The following is an 8722-nucleotide window of genomic DNA, read 5'->3' on the forward strand; positions in this document are numbered from 1 at the left end:
ATATCCCGTAACATCTCATCAACTTGCTTAATTTGACTGTCATTAAGTGGATTGAGATGTGTGTTCTGAAAAACATTTCTTCGTTGGTGAACATGCATGACGAATTTGGCTGCCATATTACCCGTCATAAAACACTTGCATCTTTTGGAAATTAGTCTACCACGACTACGCACTATCCTCACGCCATTAATGTCATTAAATCGCAAAGTTTGCAGGTAAGCTATCAGCACACCAGGTGAATACGGGAAGAAAAGAAAGAGTTTAGCCCACAATAAGCAGACATTGGCCATGCTTGCCCTATCAGAGCATTTATCAAGGTGATTGAAGATTTCTAACACAAGATTTGGATTAGTTAAGACATCATTTCTTGACTGATTGCGACGATCAGTGAACTCCACTTTGGTAACTTGACCAAGGTAAGTCAGAGACTCAGTTTTCTCTTTGACATAATGTTGGATAAAAAGTTCTTGTTCTACTTCCTCGCGATTGACTACCCAACCTTTGCACCAATTTTCCATTTTTTAATGTTTCTGTATGCAGAATTGAAAAGAAGGAATACTTGTAAATGGAGAAAATATGTAAAAATTTACTTGACTCAGTGTAATAGTTACTAACGTTAGTAGCTTTACTTAGTATGCATTGTTTGAGCTTGAGATTTAAACAATTTCAGTAGACAATCAGTAACAAACATCAACAACATGGGGAATCAGGGTTTGATTATTGCGTAATTAGGTTAATTAGCGAAAATGTGAACAACAAGACTACAAATCTAAGAATTTGCCATATAAGGACAATGAATTAGCATAATTAGCAAAAATTTTGGAAGTTCAGTCCCTAATTTCATGATTTCAACTAAGAATCTGCCAACCCTCATTTCCAAGTTTCCCCAATCTAATTCACCAAAACCCTAATTTAACAAACATAATTCATTATTCCGACTGTAGCACATAAATGAAGGCGTAAATTCAACTAATATGGTCGACAAATGTAAAAATTACAAAGACAGAAACACTGAAACCCTAATTTCATGATTTCAACTAATGTACCTAATTTGACAAACATAATTCATAATTCCGACTATAAAATATTAATGAAGGCTTAAGTTCAACTAATTTAGGCGACAAAAAAATTGCAAAAACAGAAACACAGAAACCCTAATTTCGCTAAAAATTAATCATGAATATCGGAAATTTACCTCGTTGAATTACCAAGATCTGTTGCTGGAAAAAGCGTCGAAGATTTTGATGGACGAGGAAGTTGATCGGAAGATTTGTGATGCTCGAAAATGGAGGAAGGATCTAGAACGATGTTTTCGAAGAGACAGAGAAAGGGAGATGAGTGAAAAGGGGAAGTTGTAAAATGAAAATGATGGACGGGTTTGGGTGATGGCCGCGTTAATTACAAAGTTTGGTTCAATTATAAGCGGTTCTCATAGTTCTCATTATCTTGTTGGTTCTCATAGGATCCCAAATCTATATATATATATATATATATATATATATATATATATAATAAGGATCAAGTGAGTCCACCTAAAATCCTTGAGTCCATAAGTCCTCATTAGGACTCTTAAAAAGATGGGATGGAGGGTTGAGATTGAAAGAGAAAAAGGGAGGATTAAGACTAAAATGAAGGGATGGATGCTAATTAATCCCTTTCCCTCTCTACCATCATTAATCAAACACTAATTTTCACTATAAAAGCATTCTTTTTCCACTCACTTCTCTCTCCTATCACACAAATATCAATCCTCTCCTCTCTCTAAAAACCAAATAAATAAAAAAACTCAAAAAATATTTCCCTCCTCTCTTCCTCACTCACCCACCTTACACCCACCGGACCACCATACACCTACCCCCGACACACCACAACCGACGCCACCACAACCACGCACCCCACCACCACCAAGCACGCCCCTGACACACCACAACCACCGTCCTTCATCCTGTCTTTCCTTCGACCACAACCATAGCCACCTGCAAGACCCACCAGCCACCTCACCTCCTCTTTTATGACCACCACCCAACAGATCCACCTCACAACGGCCACCACCTCCCTCCTGTACGTAATGACCCCACATTCCACTTCCACAGCCACCAGCCACCACCATCCCGCCATCGCAAAAAAAAAAAATAAGATCTGAAAAAATTCAGATTTAGTAATACGGTCACCATACACCTACCACCCAACAGATCCACCTCACCACGGCCACCACCTCCCTCACGCCACTCCCTTTGCACCTCGATTTTTTTTATAAAATAAATTCAGATCTGTAATACGGTGGTTGTGGGCTGTCCATGACGGTCGTGCTTTGTGGTGGTTGCGTCAGAGGTGCCGGCGGTGGTTGGGGTTAGGTGTTGGGTCGCATATTTGGTGGTGTTAGCGGGTTGTTACTGTAGTGGTGTCGTTTGCTCGTTTTTGTTTTTCAAAATTTGTTTGGTTATTATGTCGATGGTTATGGTTGGATTGTTCATGTTTTTATTTTTCAAAATTTCAGCTATTTTTTTGTGTGTTCGTTTTTTTGGTTGTTTTTTTAATTTCAGATTTAGTATTATATTTTTTGTTTTTTTTATTGTGTTATTGTATAGATCTGGTTTTTTTATGAGTTATTTTACATTTACACTCATATTATTTGAAAGTTACACTCGTATTACTTGAAATTTACACTTATTTTTAAAAGTTACACTTATATTTTGTTTTAATCTCGGCTTGTTTAAATTCGCCTTTCTCTCTTTCAATTTTCTTGTGTTTTGTTTTTATAATTTTCGTCTTTTTTGTTTATTGAGTTGTGAATCAATGGAAGGCTTTGTTGTTTTATATTTCCTCTACCCAGATTTTGTTTTTTTTTTTATATATATATATATATATATATATATATATATATATATATATATATATATATATATATATATATATATATATATATATATATATATATTTTCGTATTCGAGTAATCTTGTCTTTTTTTCAAATATATCGTCTTGCTATTTTTTACATTTACACTTGTAGATCATTACATTTACACTCGTATTTCCTCACATTTACACTCACATTTCTTTAAATTTACACTTGTATTTTCTCACATTTACACTCATAAATCTTTAAATTTACAGTTGTATTTCCTCACATTTACACTCATATTTCTTTAAATTTTCACTTGTATTTTCTCACATTTACACTCACATTTCTTTAAATTTACACTTGTATTTTCTCACATTTACACTCATAAATCTTTAAATTTACAGTTGTATTTCCTCACATTTACACTCATATTTCTTTAAATTTTCACTTGTATTTCCTCACATTTACACTCTTTACATTTACACTAGTTAAAATTATATAAATTTGCATTCATAGTTTTTGTGGATATGAGTTGGTGGTGTAGGACGACGTTGGTGGTGTGTTGGTAGTTGGACTAAAGTTTTACTCGTAAAGGACAAAAGTTAGACTTGTAAAGCACCTTCAAATTTATACTTAAAATACTACACTTAAAATACTACATTTACACTCGTATAACATCACATTTACACTTGGTAACATGTTAAGATTATATAAATTCAAAATTTTATATAGAAAATTGCCTAAAAAATCAAATTTACACTCTTAAAATATTAAATTTACACTCGTAAAACATCAAATTTACACTTGTAAAATGTTGAAATTATATAAATTCAAAATTTCCGTCATAAAAAATCAAATTTTCACTCTTAAAATGTTACATTTACACTCATAAAACATCAAATTTACACTTGTAAAATGTTAAAATTATATAAATTCAAAATTTCCGTCACAAAAAATCAAATTTACAGTCTAAAAATGTTACATTTACACTTGTAAAATGTTAAAATTATATAAATTCAAAATTTCCGTCACAAAAAAACAAATTTACAGTCTAAAAATGTTACATTTACACTCGTAAAACATCACATTTACACTTGCAAAATGTTAAAATTATATAAATTCAAAATTTCCGTCACAAAAAATCAAATTTACACTCTTAAAATGTTACATTTACACTCGTAAAACATCACATTTACACTTGTAAAATGTTAAAATCATATAAATTCAAAATTTCCGTCACAAAAAATCAAATTTACACTCTTAAAATGTTACATTTACACTCGTAAAACATCACATTTACACTTGTAAAATGTTAAAATTATATAAATTCAAAATTTCCGTCACAAAAAATCAAATTTACACTCTTAAAATGTTACATTTACACTGGTAAAACATCACATTTACATTTGTAAAATGTTAAAATTATATAAATTCAAAATTTCCGTCACAAAAAATCAAATTTACACTCTTAAAATGTTACATTTACACTCGTAAAACATTACATTTACACTTGTAAAACCCATACAACATTACATTTACACTTCTGAAATCTGAAACTCAAAACTGATTAATTAGGGGCTAGAGAGAGAAAGAAAAATTAATTAGTGTATAGAAATTTGATTAGTGGTAATTTTTTTTGGTAATTTTAAATCTCAACCACCCATCTCAATCCAACCATCCACATTTTTTACCTTTTCTTTTTAATAGCCTTTAATCAAATTCATCTCAACCATTCATTGAGTCCATCCAATGGCCCTTAGAGGGACTTATGGACTCAATTGAAGAGGATGACTCATTAGAACTCCTCTCTCTCTCTCTCTCTCTCTCTCTCTCTCTCTCTCTCTCTCTCTCTCTGTCTATATATATATATATATATATATATATATATATATATAGAGGAAGGATCAACTAAGGTCCATTATATATTTGAGTCCATAAGGTCTTTTGTGAGCCATTGGATGGAGGGAGATGGAGGGATGAGATGAACCCACCAAAAGTCATTATACAAGCAAATTAACACACTTTACTAATCCACCCTAATTAACCACTAATTTACTATATATTTGTTTTCTACCCACCTATTTCTCTCTCATCTCACACATTTCACTCTTCTCTTCTCTAAAAAAAAAACCCAAAAAATCCAAATAAATAAAAAACCCAAAAAATCCAAATAAATAAAAAAAACCCAAAAATTCCAAATAAATAAAAAAAACCCAAAAAATCCAAATAAATAAAATTCATTTCTCTCTTCCTCATTCACCACCACCCACCACTATCCCACCCGACACCACCCACCGCCCACATCCACCGCCACCTCCACCACCGCCGTCGGTAATTATATAAACTCGTTTTTTTTTTTTTTTTTTTTTCTTTTTCCAGATTTTTGCGTCTCGGTTTATTTTCGTCTTTTTTTTTTTTTTTTTTTTTTTTTTTTTTTTCGATTTTGTGTTAAATTAGTTGTTTGGGGTCGGTTTATTCTATTTCTTAATTTTTGTTAGTTTTTGTTGTTATTTATTCTTTTCAAATCTATTCTTATTATACGTTTTTTAAATAAAAATTTCGGGTTTTAAATATAGTTTTTTTTTGGTGATGTACTTTTTTTCAACTAAGATCTACTAAAATATTGACTAAAATTATACAAATAAGGACTAAAGCTATACAAAAATTAACTAAAGTTATACAAAAATGAACCAAAGTCATACAAAAATAGACCAAAGTTATACAAAAAAAGACTAAAGTTATACAAAAATTGGACTAAAGTTATACAAAAAATTGGACTAAAGTTATACAAAAATTGGACTAAAGTTATACAAAAATGAACCAAAGTTATTCAAAAATCGACCAGAGTTATACAAAAATGCACCAAAGTTATACAAAAATTGGACTAAAGTCATACAACAATGGACTAAAGTTATACAAAAAATTGGACTAAAGTTATACAAAAATGAACCAAAGTTATACAAAAATGAACCAAAGTTATACAAAAATGGACCAGAGTTATACAAAAATGCGTGATTTATACAAAAATTGGACTAAAGTTATACAAAAAAATGAACCAAAGTTATACAAAAATGAACCAAAGTTATACAAAAATGCACCAGAGTTATACAAAAATGCACTAGAGTTATACAAAAGTTAGTCCATTTTTGTATAACTTTAGTGCATTTTTGTATAAACAGTGCATTTTTGTATAACTCAGTGCATTTTTGTATAACTCAGTTCATTTTTGTATAACTTTGGTTCATTTTTTGTATAACTTTAGTCCAATTTTTGTATAACTCTTTGCATTTTTGTATAACTCGGGTCCATTTTTGTATAACTTTGGTTCATTTTTGTATAACTTTGGTTCATTTTTGTATAACTTTAGTCCAATTTTTTGTATAACTTTAGTCCATTGTTGTATGACTTTAGTCCAATTTTTGTATAACTTTGGTGCATTTTTGTATAACTCTGGTCGTTTTTTGAATAACTTTTGTCTTTTTTTGTATAACTTTGGTCTATTTTTGTAACTGATCCTTTTTTGTATAACTTTAGTCCATATTTGTATAACTTTGGATCATTTTTGTATAACTTTAGTCCATTGTTGTATCACTTTAGTCCAATTTTTGTATAACTTTAGTCTTTTTTTGTATAACTTTGGTCTATTTTTGTATAACTCCAGTCTTTTTTTGTATAACTTTAGCCCATATTTGTATAACTTTAGTCCATTTTTGTACAACTTTGGTCCATTTTTGTATAACTTTGGTCCATTTTTGTATAACTTTGGTTCATTTTTGTATAACTCTGGTTCATTTTTGTATAACTTTAGTCCAATTTTTTGTATAACTTAAGTCCAATTTTTGTATAACTTTAGTCTTTTTTTGTATAACTTTGGTCATAAAATGTATAACTTTAGTCATAAAATGTATAACTTTAGTCATAAAATGTATAACTTTAGTCGTAAATAGTAAAAAAATCAAACAATAAATATGAAAAATATGAAAAAAATAATAATAACAAAAACCAAAAAAAACTCATAATAACAAAAACAAAAAACCAAATAACAATAATAAAACCAAAAAACCAACAACCCAACCAAACCCGAAATCTAAAATAAACCAAATAACAATAAAAAAAACCAAATTTAAATATCGTGTGTATAACTCTAATGCACGCAGTGTATAACTTTAATAGACAAGATGTATAACTTTAGTCCAAAAAATCAAATAACAATAACAAAACCAAATAACAATAACAAAATAAAAAAAAAATAACAAAAACAAAAAACAGAAAACAAAAACAAAACAAAAAAGTAAATGTGCAAAATAACAACAAACAAAAAAAGAATGAGAAATGAAAAAAGCGTCCCTCTGGAAATTGTACATCTTTATCTCAAACCAACAACAACGACCACCATTTTTTTGTTGTACACAATGACCACCATTTTTTTGTTAAATGAGAAAATCATCATCACCACCATTTTTTAAAAAAAAAAAAAGAAAAAGCAAGGTGGAGAGCAACATCAAATAAGAACAAAGAACCACATAAATAAAATCACCTCAGCCAACAACAACCAACAACAACAAGAACCATATAAATTTTTCAGATCTGAAAAATAAAAAGAGAAAGGAGAGGATAGGGATGCGGCTGCTTGTCGTCTGTCGCGGTGTGGTGGGGTGGTGCCGTGGTGGTGTGGTGTAGTGTGGTGGAGGAGGGGCTGTTTTTGGTGTTTTTTGTTGTTTTAGTTTGGTGCGGTGTGGTGCGGTGTGGTGGAGTGTGGTGGAGTCGGGATTGGTTGGTGGTGTTGGCGGGTCTGGTGGTGTGTGGCGGGTTGTGGGTCGGGTGTGGTGTGTGGTGGGGTGGTGGTGGGTCGGGTGTGGTGTTTGGAGGAGGGGTTATTTTGGTTTTTTTTTTTTTGTTGTTTTAGTTTGGGTTTTTTTTATCAACTGTTTTTTTTTTGTTTAGAGAGGGTGGGAAGAAAATGAGAGAGAAAGAGTGAATGTGAGAAATGAGAGAGGATGAGTGAATGAGGAAGTGAGTTGGGAGATTAGAATGGTGGTAGAGTTGTACACAATTAGCCAGAGTTATACACAATTAGGGAAGGAGATTAGGGAGGGAGATTTGTAGCCCTCCATTGAGATGTAATCTCATCCCTCCATCCCTTCCATCCAAAGGCCCTTATAAGGACTTAGGGCCTTATATGATAGGAGGACCTTAGAAGAACCCTTCTCTATATATATATATATATATATATATATATATATATAGTGTAAAGTTCTCCCAAGTCCCTTACATCTATTGAGTCCTTAAATCCTTATAAGGGTTCTTGGATGAAGAGAATGAAGGGATGAGATTACATCTCAATGGATGGCCACAAATCAATCTAGTCTAATTAGCTCCTCATTGCAATTAAGTTATCCACTAATCCATTCATCCCTCATTATCACAAACTCATTCCCTCTCTCTAAATCTCACAATATCTCCTTTTTCTCTCTTCCTCTCATCACCAAACCACAAAAAAACAAAAAAAACCCAAAACCAAAACAAAAATTTCTGAAAAATATATTCATCATCCCTCCTTTCCTCCCTCCCTCCCTCCCGTAGGCCGTACCCTCAAACAACCACCCCGCACCCGACCACCGCCACCTTTCACGACCACCACTCCCTTCGTCTTCTCCGTCCTTCCTACCAGCCGACCATATACACCACCACAACCACCGTCACCTGGCGCATAATTTTTTTCTAAAATGGGGCAAAAAATCAAAGAAATTAACAAAATGGTGTAAGTTTCAAACTTATTACCCAAAATGGGTCCACGTCATCACCGAAGTTAGGTTCGAATTCAAGCCGCTCTCCCCCTAAGCGACCTTATCCTAGGTTACATGTAAATAGAGCTAATATT

Source organism: Silene latifolia, chromosome X, assembly GCF_048544455.1.
Source record: "Silene latifolia isolate original U9 population chromosome X, ASM4854445v1, whole genome shotgun sequence".
NCBI classification, from domain to species: domain Eukaryota; kingdom Viridiplantae; phylum Streptophyta; class Magnoliopsida; order Caryophyllales; family Caryophyllaceae; genus Silene; species Silene latifolia.